The sequence below is a fragment of the Silurus aristotelis genome (assembly GCF_946808225.1).
Source record: "Silurus aristotelis genome assembly, chromosome: 28".
In the NCBI taxonomy this organism is placed as follows: domain Eukaryota; kingdom Metazoa; phylum Chordata; class Actinopteri; order Siluriformes; family Siluridae; genus Silurus; species Silurus aristotelis.
In genome coordinates this window covers 8,876,882-8,896,657 of record NC_139601.1, presented here as the reverse complement: position 1 = coordinate 8,896,657, position 19,776 = coordinate 8,876,882, and the positions used below count along the sequence as shown (strand labels likewise).

Sequence of the window (19,776 nt, the reverse complement as noted above, 5' to 3'; positions counted from 1 at the left end):
TAAATTTTAAGAAAAAACAGCATATTTTGGTCAGAAAATGTTTTGTTATATGTTAGCTCACTTTAAACAAGTAAAATTGTCGTGGAAAACTGCATGCTGTTTGTGCAAACTCATTCTTGACAGCACGTAGAAGGCTTTGCGAAATATGTGCTGATGTATTGATTTTGATGAATTATAAGTTTCTTAACCTATTTACATTCACTTGTTGCAGTTTTCAACAGTTTTTATAAAATTATGATAATGAATGTTAAAATTACATGTTTATTTTTTATAACTATAAATTTAAAGAAAAAAAAGCATATTTTGGTCAGAAAATGTTTTGTTATATGTTAGCTCACTATAAACATGTAAAATTATCATGGGAAAGTGCATGCTATTTGTGCATTTACGCTTGGTTTGAAAAACCGCTTTCTTTTCGTCCTAGAAGCCTGAGACTTGGGGAAACGCAATATCACAGGCTAAGAAACTCATTCTTGACAGCACGTAGAAGGCTTTGCGAAATATGTGCTGATGTATCGATTTGATGAATTATGAGTTTCTTAACCTATTTACATTCACATGTTGCAGTTTTCAACAGTTTTTTTTTTATTATGATAATGAAAATTAAAATTATATATTTTTTATAATTATCATTTTTAAGTAAAAAATATCATATTTTGGTCAGAAAATGTTTTGTTACATGTTAGCTCACTTTAAACAAGTAAAATTGTCATGTGAAAGTGTATGCTGTTTGAGCAAATACGCTTGGCTCGAAAAACCGCTTTCTCTTAGTCTTAGAAGCCTGAGACTTGGGGAAACGCAATATCACAGGCTAAAAAACTCATTCTTGACAGCACGTAGAAGGCTTTGCGAAATATGTGCTGATGTATCGATTTCGATAAATTATGAAGTTCTAACCCATTTACATTCACTTGTTGCAGTTTTCAACAGTTTTTATAAAATTATGATAATAAATATAAAAATGTATTTTTTAAAAATAACTATAAATTTTTCTGTAAAAAAATATCATATTTTGGTCAGAAAATGTTTTGTTATATGTTAGCTCACTATAAACATGTAAAATTCTCATGGGAAAGTGCATGCTATTTGTGCATATACGCTTGGTTTGAAAAACCGCTTTCTCTTCGTCCTAGAAGCCTGAGACTTGGGGAAACGCAATATCACAGGCTAAGAAACTCATTCTTGACAGCACGTAGAAGGCTTTGCGAAATATGTGCTGGTGTATCGATTTTGATGAATTATAAGTTTTTTAACCTATTTACATTCACTTGTTGCAGTTTTCAACATTTTTTTTTTATTATGATAATGAATATTAAAATTATATGTTTTTTATAATTATCATTTTTAAGTAAAAAATATCATATTTTGGTCAGAAAATGTTTTGTTATATGTTAGCTCACTATAAACATGTAAAAGTGTCATGTGAAAGTGTATGCTGTTTGTGCATATACGCTTGGTTTGAAAAACCGCTTTCTCTTCGTCCTAGAAGCCTGAGACTTGAGGAAACGCAATATCACAGGCTAAAAAACTCATTCTTGACAGCACGTAGAAGGCTTTGCGAAATATGTGCTGATGTATCGATTTTGATGAATTATGAGTTTCTAAACCTATTTACATTCACTTGTTGCAGTTTTCAACAGTTTTTTTTAGTATGATATAAAATAATATGTTTTTTTTAATAACTATAAATTTTAAGAAAAAAAAAGCATATTTTGTTCAGAAAATGTTTTGTTATATGTTAGCTCACTTTAAACAAGTAAAATTGTCATGGAAAACTGCATGCTGTTTGTGCAAATACGCTTGGTTCGAAAAACCGCTTTCTCTTCGTCCTAGAAGCCTGAGACTTTGGGAAACGCAATATCACAGGCTAAGAAACTCATTCATGACAGCACGTAGAAGGTTTTGCGAAATATGTGCTGATGTATTGATTTTGATGAATTATAAGTTTCTTAACCTATTTACATTCACTTGTTGCAGTTTTCAACAGTTTTTTTTATTATGATAATGAATATTAAAATTATATATTTTTTATAATTATCATTTTTAAGTAAAAAATATCATATTTTGGTCAAAAATTTTTTTGTTATATGTTAGCTCACAATAAACATGTAAAATTGTCATGTGAAAGTGTATGCTGTTTGAGCAAATACGCTTGGCTCGAAAAACCGCTTTCTCTTAGTCCTAGAAGCCTGAGACTTGGGGAAACGCAATATCACAGGCTAAGAAACTCATTCTTGACAGCACGTAAAAGGCTTTGCGAAATATGTGCTGGTGTATCGATTTTGATGAATTATAAGTTTTTTAACCTATTTACATTCACTTGTTGCAGTTTTCAACAGTTTTTTTTTATTATGATAATGAATATTAAAATTATATATTTTTTATAATTATCATTTTTAAGTAAAAAATATAATATTTTGGTCAGAAAATGTTTTGTTATATGTTAGCTCACTATAAACATTTAAAATTGTCATGGGAAACTGCATGCTGTTTGTGCAAATACGCTTGGTTCGAAAAACCGCTTTCTCTTCGTCCTAGAAGCCTGAGACTTGAGGAAACGCAATATCACAGGCTAAGAAACTCATTCTTGACAGCACGTAGAAGGCTTTGCGAAATATGTGCTGATGTATCGATTTTGATGAATTATAAGTTTCTTAACCTATTTACATTCACTTGTTGCAGTTTTAAACAGTTTTTTTTAAATTATGATAATGAAAATTAAAATTATATATTTTTTATAATTATCATTTTTAAGTAAAAAATATCATATTTTGGTCAGAAAATGTTTTGTTATATGTTAGCTCACTATAAACATGTAAAATTGTCATGTGAAAGTGTATGCTGTTTGTGCAAATACGCTTGGCTCGAAAAACAGCTTTCGCTTCGTCCTAGAAGCCTGAGACTTGGGGAAACGCAATATCACAGGCTAAGAAACTCATTCTTGACAGCACGTAGAAGGCTTTGCGAAATATGTGCTGATGTATCGATTTTGATGAATTATAAGTTTCTTAACCTATTTACATTCACTTGTTGCAGTTTTAAACAGTTTTTTTTAATTATGATAATGAAAATTAAAATTATATATTTTTTATAATTATCATTTTTAAGTAAAAAATATCATATTTTGGTCAGAAAATGTTTTGTTATATGTTAGCTCACTATAAACATGTAAAATTGTCATGTGAAAGTGTATGCTGTTTGTGCAAATACGCTTGGCTCGAAAAACAGCTTTCGCTTCGTCCTAGAAGCCTGAGACTTGGGGAAACGCAATATCACAGGCTAAAAAACTCATTTTTGACAGCACGTAGAAGGCTTTGCGAAATATGTGCTGATGTATCGATTTTGATGAATTATGAGTTTCTTAACCTATTTACATTCACTTGTTGCAGTTTTCAACAGTTTTTATTTATTATGATAATAAATGTTAAAATTATATGTTGATTTTTTATAACTATAAATTTAAAGAAAAAAAAGCATATTTTGGTCAGAAAATGTTTTGTTGTATGTTAGCTCACTTTAAACATGTAAAAGTGTCATGTGAAAGTGTATGCTGTTTGAGCAAATACGCTTGGTTCGAAAAACCGCTTTCTCTTAGTCCTAGAAGCCTGAGACTTTGGGAAACGCAATATCACAGGCTAAAAAACTCATTCTTGACAGCACGTAGAAGGCTTTGCGAAATATGTGCTGATGTATCGATTTTGATAAATTATGAAGTTCTAACCCATTTACATTCACTTGTTGCAGTTTTCAACAGTTTTTATAAAATTATGATAATAAATATAAAAATGTATTTTTTAAAAATAACTATAAATTTTTCTGTAAAAAAATATCATATTTTGGTCAGAAAATGTCTTGTTATATGTTAGCTCACTATAAACATGTAAAATTCTCATGGGAAAGTGCATGCTATTTGTGCATATACGCTTGGTTTGAAAAACTGCTTTCTCTTCGTCCTAGAAGCCTGAGACTTGGGGAAACGCAATATCACAGGCTAAGAAACTCATTCTTGACAGCACGTAGAAGGCTTTGCGAAATATGTGCTGATGTATCGATTTGATGAATCATGAGTTTCTTAACCTATTAACATTCACTTGTTGCAGTTTTCAACAGTTTTTTTTTATTATGATAATGAATATTAAAATTATATATTTTTTATAATTATCATTTTTAAGTAAAAAATATCATATTTTGGTCAGAAAATGTTTTGTTATATGTTAGCTCACTATAAACATGTAAAATTGTCATGTGAAAGTGTATGCTGTTTGTGCAAATACGCTTGGCTCGAAAAACAGCTTTCGCTTCGTCCTAGAAGCCTGAGACTTGGGGAAACGCAATATCACAGGCTAAAAAACTCATTTTTGACAGCACGTAGAAGGCTTTGCGAAATATGTGCTGATGTATCGATTTTGATGAATTATGAGTTTCTTAACCTATTTACATTCACTTGTTGCAGTTTTCAACAGTTTTTACTTATTATGATAATAAATGTTAAAATTATATGTTGATTTTTTATAACTATAAATTTAAAGAAAAAAAAGCATATTTTGGTCAGAAAATGTTTTGTTGTATGTTAGCTCACTTTAAACATGTAAAAGTGTCATGTGAAAGTGCATGCTGTTTGTGCAAATACGCTTGGTTCGAAAAACCGCTTTCTCTTCGTCCTAGAAGCCTGAGACTTGGGGAAACGCAATATCACAAGCTAAGAAACTCATTCTTGACAGCACGTAGAAGGCTTTGCGAAATATGTGCTGATGTATCGATTTTGATAAATTATGAAGTTCTAACCCATTTACATTCACTTGTTGCAGTTTTTATAAAATTATGATAATAAATATAAAAATGTATTTTTTTAAAAATAACTATAAATTTATCTGTAAAAAAATATCATATTTTGGTCAGAAAATGTTTTGTTATATGTTAGCTCACTATAAACATGTAAAATTATCATGGGAAAGTGCATGCTATTTGTGCATATACGCTTGGTTTAAAAAAACGCTTTCTCTTCGTCATAGAAGCCTGAGACTTGGGGAAACGCAATATCACAGGCTAAGAAACTCATTCTTGACAGCACGTAGAAGGCTTTGCGAAATATGTGCTGATGTATCGATTTTGATGAATTATAAGTTTCTTAACCTATTTACATTCACTTGTTGCAGTTTTCAACAGTTTTTTTTTATTATGATAATGAAAATGAAAATTCTTCCCGTGGGCTCACCACCTGCAGGAGGGACCGTAAGGGACGGTGCTGTGAGGATTGGGCAGCAGTCGAAGGCGGGGGCCTGCTTAGACTGCTGCCCCCGCGACCCGAATTACGGATAAGCGGGAGAAAATGAATGAATGAATGAAATGAAAATTATATATTTTTTATAATTATCATTTTTAGGTAAAAAATATCATATTTTGGTCAGAAAATGTTTTGTTGTATGTTAGCTCACTATAAACATGTAAAATTGTCATGTGAAAGTGTATGCTGTTTGAGCAAATACGCTTGGCTCGAAAAACCGCTTTCTCTTAGTCCTAGAAGCCTGAGACTTGGGGAAACGCAATATCACAGGCTAAAAAACTCATTCTTGACAGCACGTAGAAGGCTTTGCGAAATATGTGCTGATGTATCGATTTTGATGAATTATGAGTTTCTAAACCTATTTACATTCACTTGTTGCAGTTTTCAACAGTTTTTATTTATTATGATAATGAATGTTAAAATTATATGTTTATTTTTTTATAACTATAAATTTAAAGAAAAAAAAGCATATTTTGGTCAGAAAATGTTTTGTTGTATGTTAGCTCACTTTAAACAAGTAAAATTGTCATGTGAAACTGCATGCGTTTGTGCAAATACGCTTGGTTCGAAAAACCGCTTTCCTTCGTCCTAGAAGCCTGAAACTTGGGGAAACGCAATATCACAAGCTAAGAAACTCATTCTTGACAGCACGTAGAAGGCTTTGCGAAATATGTGCTGATGTATCGATTTTGATAAATTATGAGTTTCTTAACCTATTTACATTCACTTGTTGCAGATTTCAACAGTTCTTTTTTTTATTATGATAATGAAAATGAAAATTATATATTTTTTTTAAATTATCATTTTTAAGTAAAAAATATCATATTTTGTTCAGAAAATGTTTTGTCATATGTTAGCTCACTATAAACATGTAAAATTGTCATGTGAAAGTGTATGCAGTTTGTGCAAATACGCTTGGATCGAAAAACCGCTTTCTCTTCGTCCTAGAAGCCTGAGACTTTAAGAAACGCAATTTCACAGGCTAAAAAACTTATTTTTGACAGCACGTAGAAGCCTTTGCGAAATATGTGCTGATGTATCGATTTTGATAAATTATGAAGTTCTAACCAATTTACATTCACTTGTTGCAGTTTTCAACAGTTTTATAAAATTATGATAATAAATATAAAAATTTATTTTTTAAAAATAACTAAATTTTATGTAAAAAAATATCATATTTTGGTCAGAAAATGTTTTGTTATATGTTAGCTCACTATAAACATGTAAAAGTGTCATGTGAAAGTGTATGCTGTTTGTGCAAATACGCTTGGATCGAAAAACCGCTTTCTCTTCGTCCTAGAAGCCTGAGACTTTTGGAAACGCAATATCACAGGCTAAGAAACTCATTTTTGACAGCACGTAGACGCCTTTGCGAAATATGTGCTGATGTATCGATTTTGATAAATTATGAAGTTCTAACCAATTTACATTCACTTGTTGCAGTTTTCAACAGTTTTTTTTTATTATGATAATGAAAATGAAAATTATATATTTTTTATAATTATCATTTTTAAGTAAAAAATATCATATTTTGGTCAGAAAATGTTTTGTTATATGTTAGCTCACTTTAAACAAGTAAAATTGTCATGTGAAACTGCATGCTGTTTGTGCAAATACGCTTGGTTCGAAAAACCGCTTTCTCTTCGTCCTAGAAGCCTGAGACTTTGGGAAACGCAATATCACAAGCTAAGAAACTCATTCTTGACAGCACGTAGAAGGCTTTCCGAAATATGTGCTGATGTATCGATTTTGATAAATTATGAAGTTCTAACCCATTTACATTCACTTGTTGCAGTTTTCAACAGTTTTTATAAAATTATGATAATAAATATAAAAATGTATTTTTTAAAAATAACTATAAATTTTTCTGTAAAAAAATATCATATTTTGTTTAGAAAATGTTTTGTTATATTTTAGCTCACTATAAACATGTAAAATTCTCATAGGAAAGTGCATGCTATTTGTGCATATACGCTTGGTTTGAAAAAACGCTTTCTCTTCGTCCTAGAAGCCTGAGACTTGGGGAAACGCAATATCACAGGCTAAGAAACTCATTCTTGACAGCATGTAGAAGGCTTTGCGAAATATGTGCTGATGTATCGATTTGATGAATCATGAGTTTCTTAACCTATTAACATTCACTTGTTGCAGTTTTCAACAGTTTTTTTTTTATTATGATAATGAATATTAAAATTATATATTTTTTCTAATTATCATTTTTAAGTAAAAAATATCATATTTTGGTCAGAAAATGTTTTGTTATATGTTAGCTCACTATAAACATGTAAAAGTGTCATGGGAAAGTGTATGCTGTTTGTGCAAATACGCTTGGCTCGAAAAACAGCTTTCGCTTCGTCCTAGAAGCCTGAGACTTTGGGAAACGCAATATCACAGGCTAAGAAACTCATTCTTGACAGCACGTAGAAGGCTTTGCGAAATATGTGCTGATGTATCGATTTTGATAAATTATGAAGTTCTAACCAATTTACATTCACTTGTTGCAGTTTTCAACAGTTTTATAAAATTATGATAATAAATATAAAAATTTATTTTTTAAAAATAAATAAATTTGATGTAAAAAAATATCATATTTTGGTCAGAAAATGTTTTGTTATATGTTAGCTCACTATAAACATGTAAAATTCTCATGGGAAAGTGCATGCTATTTGTGCATATACGCTTGGTTTGAAAAACCGCTTTCTCTTCGTCCTAGAAGCCTGAGACTTGAGGAAACGCAATATCACAGGCTAAAAAACTCATTCTTGACAGCACGTAGAAGGCTTTGCGAAATATGTGCTGATGTATTGATTTTGATGAATTATGAGTTTCTTAACCTATTTACATTCACTTGTTGCAGTTTTCAACAGTTTTTATTATGATAATGAATGTTAAAATTATTTGTTTATTTTTTATAACTATAAATTTAAAGAAAAAAAAGCATATTTTGGTCAGAAAATGTTTTGTTGTATGTTAGCTCACTTTAAACAAGTAAAATTGTCATGGGAAACTGCATGCTGTTTGTGCAAATACGCTTGGTTCGAAAAACCGCTTTCTCTTCGTCCTTGAAGCCTGAGACTTGGGGAAACGCAATATCACAGGCTAAAAAACTCATTCTTGACAGCACGTAGAAGGCTTTGCGAAATATGTGCTGATGTATCGATTTTGATTAATTATGAGTTTCTTAACCTATTTACATTCACTTGTTGCAGTTTTCAACAGTTTTTTTTTATTATGATAATAAATAATAAAATGTTTTTTTTTTAATAACTATTAATTTTAAGAAAACAAAGCATATTTTGGTCAGAAAATGTTTTGTTATATGTTAGCTCACTATAAACATGTAAAATTCTCATGGGAAAGTGCATGCTATTTGTGCATATACGCTTGGTTCGAAAAACCGCTTTCTCTTCGTCCTAGAAGCCTGAGACTTGAGGAAACGCAATATCACAGGCTAAGAAACTCATTCTTGACAGCACGTAGAAGGCTTTGCGAAATATGTGCTGATGTATCGATTTTGATGAATTATGAGTTTCTTAACCTATTAACATTCACTTGTTGCAGTTTTTTAACTGTTTTATTATTATTATGATAATGAATATTAAAATTATATATTTTTTATAATTATCATTTTTAAGTAAAAAATATCATATTTTGGTCAGAAAATGTTTTATGTTAGCTCACTATAAACATGTAAAATTGTCATGTGAAACTGCATGATGTTTGAGCAAATACGCTTGGCTCGAAAAACCGCTTTCTCTTCGTCCTAGAAGCCTGAGACTTTGGGAAACGCAATATCACAGGCTAAGAAACTCATTCTTGACAGCATGTAGAAGGCTTTGCGAAATATGTGCTGATGTATCGATTTGATGAATCATGAGTTTCTTAACCTATTAACATTCACTTGTTGCAGTTTTCAACAGTTTTTTTTTTATTATGATAATGAATATTAAAATTATATATTTTTTATAATCATCATTTTTAAGTAAAAAATATCATATTTTGGTCAGAAAATGTTTTGTTATATGTTAGCTCACTATAAACATGTAAAATTGTCATGTGAAAGTGTATGCTGTTTGTGCAAATACGCTTGGCTCGAAAAACAGCTTTCGCTTCGTCCTAGAAACCTGAGACTTGAGGAAACGCAATATCACAGGCTAAAAACTAATTCTTGACAGCACGTAGAAGGCTTTGCAAAATATGTGCTGATGTATCGATTTTGATGAATTATGAGTTTCTTAACCTATTTACATTCACTTGTTGCAGTTTTCAACAGTTTTTTTTTATTATGATAATGAATAATAAAATTATATGTTTTTTTTAATAACTATAAATTTTAAGAAAAAAAAAGCATATTTTGGTCAGAAAATGTTTTGTTATATGTTAGCTCACTTTAAACAAGTAAAATTGTCATGTGAAACTGCATGCTGTTTGTGCAAATACGCTTGGTTCGAAAAACCGCTTTCTCTTCGTCCTAGAAGCCTGAGACTTTGGGAAACGCAATATCACAGGCTAAGAAACTCATTCTTGACAGCACGTAGAAGGCTTTGCGAAATATGTGCTGATGTATCGATTTTGATGAATTATGAGTTTCTTAACCTATTAACATTCACTTGTTGCAGTTTTTTAACTGTTTTTTTATTATTATGATAATGAATATTAAAATTATATATTTTTTATAATTATCATTTTTAAGTAAAAAATATCATATTTTGGTCAGAAAATGTTTTGTTATATGTTAGCTCACTATAAACATGTAAAATTGTCATGTGAAAGTGCATGCTATTTGTGCATATACGCTTGGTTCGAAAAACCGCTTTCTCTTCGTCCTAGAAGCCTGAGACTTGGGGAAACGCAATATCACAGGCTAAGAAACTCATTCTTGACAGCACGTAGAAGGCTTTGCGAAATATGTGCTGATGTATCGATTTTGATGAATTATGAATTTCTAACCCAATTACATTAACTTTTTGCAGTTTTCAACAGTTTTTATAAAATTATGATAATGAATATAAAAATTTATTTTTTAAAAATTATAATTTTTAAGTAAAAAATATCATATTTTGGTCAGAAAATGTTTTGTTATATGTTAGCTCACTATAAACATGTAAAATTGTCATGTGAAAGTGTATGCTGTTTGAGCAAATACGTTTGGCTCGAAAAACCGCTTTCTCTTCGTCCTAGAAGCCTGAGACTTTGGGAAACGCAATATCACAGGCTAAAAAACTCATTCTTGACCGCACGTAGAAGGCTTTGCGAAATATGTGCTGATGTATCGATTTTGATGAATTATGAATTTCTAACCCAATTACATTAACTTTTTGCAGTTTTCAACAGTTTTTATAAAATTATGATAATGAATATAAACATTTTTTTTTTTTTATTATAAATTTTATGTAAAAAAATATCATATTTTGGTCAGAAAATGTTTTGTTATATGTTAGCTCACTATAAACATGTAAAATTCTTCTGGGACAGTGCATGCTGTTTGTGCATATACGCTTGGTTTGAAAAACCGCTTTCTCTTCGTCCTAGAAGCCTGAGACTTGGGGAAACGCAATATCACAGGCTAAAAACTCATTCTTGACAGCACGTAGAAGGTTTTGCGAAATATGTGCTGATGTATCGATTTTGATGAATTATGAGTTTCTGAACCTATTTACATTCACTTGTTGCAGTTTTCAACAGTTTTTTTTATTATGATAATGAATATTAAAATTATGTTTTTTTTTAATAACTATAAATTTTAAGAAAAAAAAGCATATTTTGGTCAGAAAATGTTTTTTTATATGTTAGCTCACTTTAAACAAGTAAAATTGTCATGGAAAACTGCATGCTGTTTGTGCAAATACGCTTGGTTCGAAAAACTGCTTTCTCTTCGTCCTAGAAGCCTGAGACTTTGGGAAACGCAATATCACAGGCTAAGAAACTCATTCTTGACAGCACGTAGAAGGCTTTGCGAAATATGTGCTGATGTATCGATTTTGATGAATTATAAGTTTCTTAACCTATTTACATTCACTTGTTGCAGTTTTCAACAGTTTTTTTTTTATTATGATAATGAATATTAAAATTATATATTTTTTATAATTATCATTTTTAAGTAAAAAATATCATATTTTGGTCAGAAAATGTTTTGTTATATGTTAGCTCACAATAAACATGTAAAATTGTCATGTGAAAGTTTTTGCTGTTTGTGCAAATACGCTTGGCTCGAAAAACCGCTTTCTCTTCGTCCTAGAAGCCTGAGACTTTGGGAAACGCAATATCACAGGCTAAAAAACTCATTCTTGACAGCACGTAGAAGGCTTTGCGAAATATGTGCTGATGTATCGATTTTGATGAATTATGAATTTCTAACCCAATTACATTCACTTGTTGCAGTTTTCAACAGTTTTTATAAAATTATGATAATGAATATAAAAATTTATTTTTTAAAAATTATAAATTTTAGGTAAAAAAATATCATATTTTGGTCAGAAAATGTTTTGTTATATGTTAGCTCACTTCAAACATGTAAAATTCTTCTGGGAAAGTGCATGCTGTTTGTGCAAATACGCTTGGTTCGAAAAACCGCTTTCTCTTAGTCCTAGAAACCTGAGACTTGGGGAAACGCAATATCACAGGCTAAAAACTCATTCTTGACAGCACGTAGAAGGCTTTGCGAAATATGTGCTGATGTATCGATTTTGATGAATTATAAGTTTCTTAACCTATTTACATTCACTTGTTGCAGTTTTCAACAATTTTTTTTTATTATGATAATGAATATTAAAATTATATATTTTTTTATAATTATCATTTTTAAGTAAAAAATATAATTTTTTGGTCAGAAAATGTTTTGTTATATGTTTGCTTACTATAAACATGTAAAATTCTCCTGGGAAAGTGTATGCTGTTTGTGCAAATACGCTTGGCTCGAAAAATCGCTTTCTCTTCGTCCTAGAAGCCTGAGACTTTGGGAAACGCAATATCACAGGCTAAGAAACTCATTCTTGACAGCACGTAGAAGGCTTTGCGAAATATGTGCTGATGTATCGATTATGATGAATTATGAATTTCTAACCCATTTACATTCACTTGTTGCAGTTTTCAACAGTTTTTTTTTTTATTATGATAATGAATATTAAAATTATATATTGTTTTAAATAACTTTCATTTTTAAGTATAAATAATCATATTTTGGTCAGAAAATGTTTTGTTATATCTTAACTCACTATAAACGTAAAATTGTCATGGGAAACTGCATGCTGTTTGTGCAAATACGCTTGGTTTGAAAAAACGCTTTCTCTTCGTCCTAGAAGCCTGAGACTTGGGGAAACGCAATATCACAGGCTAAGAAACTCATTCTTGACAGCACGTAGAAGGCTTTGCGAAATATGTGCTGATGTATCGATTTTGATGAATTATGAGTTTCTTAACCTATTTACATTCACTTGTTGCAGTTTTCAACGGTTTTTTTTTTATTATGATAATGAATATTAAAATTATATGTTTTTTTTTAATAACTATAAATTTTAAGGAAAAAAAAGCATATTTTGGTCAGAAAATGTTTTGTTATATGTTAGCTCACTTTAAACATGTAAAATTGTCATGGGAAACTGCATGCTGTTTGTGCAAATACGCTTGGTTCGAAAAACCGCTTTCTCTTCGTCCTAGAAGCCGGAAACGCAATATCACACACTGTAAAAAAAAACTTGTCGTTTTTACAAAAAAAATTTGCCAGCTGTGGTTGCCAAAATAATTCAGTTAAAAATACACTAAAAATGTAAACTTTTAAACAGTTTAAAACTGTACACTCTCCAGAATATTTATGTATAAAATACAAAGATGTACTGTAAAGATTTACACGTATTTACTGTTTTAAAATGTACATTTCCCAGAATATTTATGTACAAAATACAAATATGTCCCGTAAAATTTACTTGTGAATTATGTAAAAATAGGAAAAACCTTTTGCATTTAAACAAAAAAATCCCTGTTGTTTTCACAGAAAAAATTGGCAGCTGTTGTTGCCAAAATAATTCTGTAAAAAATACATTACAATTTAAAATTGTACATTTCAATATAAAAATTTCGCAAGCACTTTTAAACTGTACCACCTTATAGACCATTGACTTTGAAAAACTGCAACCCAGTGTACACAGATTAGGGATTTAAAAACTGAAACACCAAAGTATATATCCTTTAAAAGATAAAGTAATGAGAGCAAACAAACCCCAAAAACTAATGTTTTTTTTACATTTTTAGTGTATTTTTAACTGAATTATTTTGGCAACCACAGCTGGCAAATTTTTTTTGTAAAAACGACAAGTTTTTTTTTACAGTGTGTGATATTGCGTTTCCGGCTTCTAGGACGAAGAGAAAGCGGTTTTTCGAACCAAGCGTATTTGCACAAACAGCATGCAGTTTCCCATGACAATTTTACATGTTTAAAGTGAGCTAACATATAACAAAACATTTTCTGACCAAAATATGCTTTTTTTTCCTTAAAATTTATAGTTATTAAAAAAAAACATATAATTTTAATATTCATTATCATAATAAAAAAAAACCGTTGAAAACTGCAACAAGTGAATGTAAATAGGTTAAGTACACATTACCAATTTATGTTAAGAAATTAGAGATGTATATTTGCTGCTTTGTGGTTAATAAATCTTCAAGGCACTTTAATAAGTGCCTTGAAGGATTTATTAACCACAAAGCAGCAAATATACATCTCTAATTTCTTAACATAAATTGGTAATGTGTACTACTGTCTATACACAATACAATAAAGAGAATGCGACAGATTAATGATCCTCTCATTGGAGCTGGAACAGGGTATGCAAACAAGTGGTTACAATTTATATACAGGAATGCTACTCAAAAATCACAAGAGCAATAAAGTTCTGTAACAGCTGTATACAAACTGAATGCATCTTTAACAATATCATCTGAAACATTTACTTGCCTCTTAATCTGAAATAACTGGGCATAAAAGGTGAAACTGTCCTTCAAGTTGAGTGTGTCTCAAGTCAGAAAACTGACTGACATTAGTCCATATTCAGACATCACGCCACTCATGATCTGAAAGTTCCTGAATTAATGTAAGAACTCTTGGGTTGACGGGAAGACGGGCGGTGTTTGTCTTCTCAACTTTGGTGCCCTTCTCCGGGTTGATGGAGAGAAAACACCTTGGTAAAGCAGATAAAAGGTGATCAAAAACAACGTCACAATCTTTAATTTATTTGATGATTAATCTTTTAACAAATGTCAATCAATTATGTAAAATGTACTACTCATAGTTTGTTTACGTTCATGAATTAACATTAACTATTGACACATTAGTTGTTAATGCATTAACCTATACAAATTATGAATATTAATTCTATTACAATTGAATTAGAAATGCAATTGTTCATTGTTCAATTTAGTTCACAGTGGATTAACTAATGTTAACAGATACAACATAAGTACATTTAAAAAAATTAATATTAAGATTTATAAATGTTATAAAAGTATTATTGATTGTTAGTTCATGCTAACATAGTTAACTAATGTTACCAACAAAATCGAATTGTAAAGTGAAATTAGTGAAACATAGTAAAGTTTTATATTGGTAAACAGTCAAAGTGACAAGGGCCCTAGCCCCCAAGCCACTGCATGAGATTTGTTTCAAATCAATAAAGTGAAGATCATACAAAGTTTATCCAAAAAGACCTACCTCTGCAAAAACTCCAGAGTTGACGCCAGTTCTGATGGGTAATGAATATTAAAGCAATAATAGCTCCCAAACATCAAGCAGAAGGCAGTGATGAAAGAGGTGATGTTTTCAAGTACAATGTTCCGATCCACACACAACATAAACCTCTTCGAAGAAAAGCAGGACTGACCTAAGAAGAACATTCTTTTTAATTAACCATTAAAAAAAATTACAGATAAAAAGAAATACCAGATAAACTGAAAGAAATGGGGGAAAAATATTAACTTACCACACACAACAATTGTGGGAGTCAAATAAATGTGTTTCATCTCAACTTCCCCTGCCAGGCATGTGTCCTCCACGTAGCAGAACATTGCATCTTCTTTCTCGTTAAAGTAAGACAGCAAAAGCAGCAACATTTGTTTTACATCTTCAGAGCAACCAATTAGCTCTCCCCTCATCACTTCAAACTTTGTCACTGCCTGTAAGAACTTTTTGTTTTTCTTCACACCAACAGTATTTAAGTAGTTTAAGAGTCCTTTGCCCTTCAAATCCAGATTTCGTGTGAACGTTTCTTGAAGACCAATTCCAGTAAGTTCCTTGAAGTGAACTGCCATGCCAAGTTTATTGAACCAAAACGGCCATTCTTCCAAAAGGCTTTTTATATTTTGCCCCTGGTTGACTTGTTTACGCTGTGTGTAGAAAGTCAATTTCATTAGACGTTTAACTTCTTGTTGATTTACAGTAGGATGCTGAGACATCATCTTCAGGTTTTCTTTATTTTCCTGCTGGCTCTCAGGGGTCTCTCCAAGGGGCATGAATTTTACATCCCAGTTAATGCACCCGTAAGTATCCTGGATTGTTGCTCTCTGCTCTGGAGGTATTTCGTCTGTGTCAGACTCGTCAACACGATGCTTTCGTTTTCTTATTTTAGGGGTTGTAGATCGCTTCACATTTTCAATCCTATATTGCACCTGCTTAACTAAAGAATGGTACCCTGGCCCAACCACATCTCCCATCTTGCAGAGATTTAGGATATTTTGACACAATCTTTTTGGCAACTTCAGTAGAATGCCTTCTACTTTGGGCAGAACCTTTTCGCATCATCTCAGTCACCACAATCCGGACCATTTCTATTCTCATTCTTGGACTTGGTCGTTTTTCTCTCTCCTAACCTGCATCAGTTCCTCTGGGAAGTTCTCCCACAGTATCAGAAAGGTATCCACCCAGTCAACATCAAGGCTATGGGAGCTGCTGGAAGAGAATGATTGTGAACTACTGGGTGAAAAAGACTGCAAGGTTGTGGGATGTCCTGGTGATGAACCAACAGATGAGCTGCTGGTTTCAAGAGTCTGGCGTGCAAAAAACACACACACAAAAAGGAATCATCAATAACACAATGTAAATGTTTTTATATTGATTACCTTTTAAATGTTTTAGGCAAGCAAGTTTGGGCACTAGTGGTATTCTGTTCGGCAAAACATGACTTACATCTCAGTTTCCAAGCAGCAATGACTTTTCGGGCTTGAACTGGCCTCAACGCTGACAGCAAATCATCTTCCTCTATAAACTTGAAATCCTCATAAGTCTCCACGCCTAGAGAATGCAAAGTCTCTTCTAAAATATCTTTAGTCACCTCTGGAAAGTCAGGCAAGACCTCAGTGATGGCAGAGCGTAGAAATGTTCTCTCCGAGTCAGTCATTTCTGGAATCAAGTTAGAAGTGAATATAAGAGAGAAGTAATACTACATTTAAGACAAGTCTTCAATTTTGAGAATAGAATATGTTTGCGGATTTATCTGCACATCTAAAAGTACAAAAAAAACACGTTCATATTTTCAATATGCAATAGTGAAAAAGTTTAGTTTTTTTACCCAAAAAATGTTTTTAAGCCAGTTATTTATATATTTTGCTGTAGTGTGTCAGTAGGAAATCAGTTTAAATTTCCAAACATTTATTTTGTCACTAAGCATTGTGGGAGAGCTTGTCGGTGGGAAAGGAGGAACACCACAACAGGTCAGGGGTAAAGGCTATTCAGCCGTCTTTATTTTCTTTTATACAAAGTTTGTTTTTCTGTACTGTGCTCACGCCGCACGTCTCTGGCACCCGTACGCACACACCTCTCACACACACACACCCTCCTCCTTAAATGCCTCCTTTGATCACTGAAATAGAGAACACATGAGGTTAGATAGACTTCAGGTGAGGCAATTCCATACCTATCTTCTCTCGGGCCTGCCCTTCATTCACAAACCGGCGCTCGGCCCCGCCCCCGCTGCCACATACCCCCACCGCCCGATCCAGGCCGGGGAGCTGTCCGGCCGCCACCGACTCCCCCCCCTGATGTGAGAGGAAGTCGGCCACGACCAACTGCGTCCCTCTAGGGATAAATCTCCTATAATAACCCGCCAGCCCCAGGAACCGTCTCACCTCCTTTTTGGTCTTGGGTCTCGGACAGGTCGCAATCGCTGCCGTTTTATCAATTTGGGGACGCACCTGCCCGTGACCCAAGTGGAAACCCAGATACAGTACTTCCACCCGCCCAATCGCACACTTCTTGGGGTTTGGCGTGAGCCCTGCCCGTCTCAAGGTCCGCAGGACCGCCCTGAGATGCTGTAAATGCCGCTGCCAATCATTGCTATAAATCACAATGTCATCTAAATAGGCAGCGGCGTACCCCTGATGCGGCCGGAGAATCCGGTCCATCAGACGTTGGAACGTCGCCGGAGCCCCGAACAAACCGAACGGAAGGGTGACGAATTGGTGCAAACCGAACGGAGTGGAAAAGGCCGTTTTTTCCTGGGACATTGGTATCAAGGGGATCTGCCAATACCCCTTGGTTAAGTCCAGTGTCGAATAAAAGCGAGCCGCGCCAAACCGTTCAAGGAGCTCATCGATGCGAGGCATCGGATACGCGTCGAACTTAGACACCTCGTTGACCTTTCGGTAGTCCACACTGAACCGGACCGACCCGTCGCTCTTGGGAACCAAGACCACCGGGCTGCTCCAGTCGCTGTGAGACTCCTCGACCACCCCCATGTCAAGCATCGCCTGAAGTTCCGCCCGAACCACCTCCTTTTGTGTTCGGGCAGCCGGTACAGGCGACTGCGCACCACAGTACCGGGAGATGTCTCGATATGGTGCTCTATAAGGTTTGTCCGCCCGGGCAGGGGCGAGAACACATCCGCGAACTCGCGCTGTAATCTCCTGACCTGTGCTCTCTGCGACGGCGAGAGGTGGTCTTCACAGGGGACGGAGGCGGATTCTGCCACGGCTTTGGTTTTTACCTCCGGTCCCAACTCCTCCCTCTCTGGCATCACCGTCGCTAGAGACACAGGCACCACCTCGCTCCATAATTTGAGGAGATTCAGGTGGTATACCTCGAGCGCCCTGCCCCTATCCGTGCGCCGTACCTCGTAGTCGACATCCCCCACCCGCCGTGTAACCTCAAAAGGCCCTTGCCACTTGACGAGTAATTTTGAGCTTGACGTAGGCAGCAGAACGAGGACTTTATCTCCCGGTGAAAACTGACAAAGCCGCGCACCCTTGTCGTACAGCCGGGATTGCCGTTCCTGTGCCTGAAGCAAATTCTCCAATGTTAGTTGACCCAGTGTGTGGAGTTTTGCTCTCAGATCCAGAACGTACTGGATTTCATTTTTTGCGTTTGAAGGCCCCTCCTCCCAATTTTCCCGGAGGACATCCAGCACTCCGCGCGGCTTACGGCCGTATAATAATTCAAACGGGGAGAACCCCGTGGAGGCTTGCGGGACCTCTCGTACTGCAAACAACAAGGGCTCGAGCCATTTATCCCAATTACGTGTGTCCCCGCGTACGAACTTCCGAATCATGTTTTTCAGGGTTCGATTAAAACGCTCTACCAGGCCGTCAGTTTGTGGATGGTAGACACTGGTGGGGATCGATTTAATCCCCAACAATTCGTACAGTTCGCGAAGTGTTCGTGACATAAACGTCGTGCCTTGATCAGTCAGGATCTCTTTCGGGACCCCAACTCGGGAGATAATGCTGAAGAGCGCTTCCGCAACACTACGTGCGGAGATGTTGCGAAGGGGCACTGCTTCCGGATATCGCGTCGCATAATCCACTATGACTAATACGAAGCGATGTCCGCATGTGGTTCGCTCTAATGGCCCGACGAGGTCATGCCGATTCTTTCAGAAGGGAACCTCGATTAGTGGTAAAGGGCGCAACGGCGCTTTTGGGATGGCCGGCGGATTTACCAGCTGACATTCCCGGCATGCGGCACACCATCTACGCACATCGCCGTGAATGCCCGGCCAATAAAAACGGTCCATTAAGCGGTCTAGTGTTTTTATACAGCCCAGGTGCCCTGCCATCGGATTATGATGAGCCGCATGGAAGAGAAGTTCCCTGCGGCTCTTCGGGACCAACAACTGGGTCGTTTCCTCTCCGGTTCGAGTGTCCTGCATCACTCGGTATAATTTATCATTAATCACGGCGAAGTAGGGATAGGAAAGCGCGCGATCTGGTTGGATTTGTCGACCATCGATTGCTCTCACCTGGTCGAAAGCGTGTCGGAGCGTTTCGTCCCGCGATTGCTCGAGGGGGAAATCCCCGGGGGGAATCCCCCGTAGGGCGGGGTCTGTCTGCCGCGTAACGGACGTCCCCGGTGCCGCCTCCCCCGAGAACATAGCGCGCCTCCCCCCCCCTTCGCCGTACTGCAGGACCCATCCGCGCACATTTCCTTCAGTAAGCGAGGGAAACCGGCCCAATTCGTACCCAAGATTAGCGGATGGGTGAGGCGGGGACTAACCGCCGCCTCCACTCTATGA

The 19,776-nt window shown here is 34.8% G+C and overlaps 1 protein-coding gene and 1 long non-coding RNA gene across 2 annotated transcripts in view; one reads left to right on the top strand and one right to left on the bottom strand.

Moving 5' to 3' along the window:
* Positions 1–19,776, top strand: part of LOC310722055 — a 321,874-nt gene that overhangs the window by 266,486 nt on the left and 35,612 nt on the right. The window lies entirely within an intron of this gene.
* LOC310722021 (uncharacterized protein) overlaps positions 1–19,776 on the bottom strand; it is a 243,487-nt gene that overhangs the window by 221,123 nt on the left and 2,588 nt on the right. The window lies entirely within an intron of this gene.